We start from the raw sequence: 1,487 nt of genomic DNA on the forward strand, positions 1-1,487 counted from the left end.
ATGCATGCAGTACATACATGAACACATGCAGGCAAACACACACACATATAAATCAATCAATGAACTAATCAATCAGTATGTATTAATGAGAACATACAAATATGTTTTGAGAAACTCTCACTTCCTAGTATATTTTAATAGTTTGTTTTTTTTTTAAATTATATCTATATGTATCCAGACTGGCATTGAACCAATGATATCACTACCTGAATTTGCACAGAACTATTACTACTTAGGCACCATCCAATCCTTTGTATTATATTCAGCTTATGTTTCTTATGTTTGAATTAAGATATCTTATTTGGAAAGAAAAAAAGTATACGTGAATGCATGTACACTTGTACTTGTGTATATATTAGATATACACACTAGTCCATATGTATACATATATATATATATATATATATATATATATGTTTGTGTATATACAAACATGCATGCATATTCTCCATAAAAGATATGCACATATGTATGCAGACACTTATATGTAAATACTTATATCCACAGAGAGACAGGAAAACAATCTGCATGTGGAATTTAAAGTACATGACTTCAACTAGCTTGCACACTCCTCTTCACCTCAATATACTCTGAAATTTGACTCCTTAGTAAATCTTAGGGATATTTTCATCAAATCCCTGACCTCAGTACTCAGGAAACCCTGTAGAAGAGGAGGCAGAAAGAGTGTAAGAGCCAGAGGGGATGGAGGACACCAGGAGAGCAAGGCTTTCTGAATCAACTGAGCAAGGCTCATATGAACTCAGAGACTGCAGCAACAAGCAGAGGGGCCCCCTAGTCCTCTGTGTAGATATTATAGCTCTCAGCTTAGTATTTTTATGGGACTCCTGAGTGTGTGAAGAAGTGGGTGTTTTTTTTTTAACTCTTGTACCTATTTTTGGGTCTCTTTTCTTCTGTGGAGTTACCTTGTCCAAGCCCTATGTGATGGCTTTTGCTTTATCTTATTATATTTTACTTTGTCCAGTTTGGTTGAGATCTCCAAGAAGCCTGTTCTTTTTCCAACGAGAGACATAAAGGGAACCGAGCTGGAGACGAGGTGAGGTGAGGAGAAACTGAGGGAAGTAGACAGAGGAGAAACTGTAATCAGAATGAGTTGTGGGAGAAAATTGTCTGCTTCAAATAAAAGGGAGAAAAATCAAAAGAGAAAAAAGAGACATTCTAGTCTCTCACTGAAATTCTCTGGGTACCTTATTTTATTAATATATATTTGTCAAAAAGATAATGATTTAAAGACATTGTTTTCTGAGACTTATAGGTAAGTTAATTCCCTTTATATGAGTTTGGCCATACCTAACCTAACTGGTTATTGTGTACTTCAGTGTGAATATAAATGGTGAGTTACTCAAACAAGCAATGTGGCTTGTGGCACAGGCTCTTCTCTGTCCTGTGGGACCTACTGCTCTTCTGCCACCTCTCCTGACCCTCATGGAGCATCCGTGGTGCCCTAGTTGTTATGAAACCCTGCATGG

This window comes from Mus pahari, chromosome 5, assembly GCF_900095145.1.
Source record: "Mus pahari chromosome 5, PAHARI_EIJ_v1.1, whole genome shotgun sequence".
Lineage (NCBI taxonomy): Eukaryota > Metazoa > Chordata > Mammalia > Rodentia > Muridae > Mus > Mus pahari.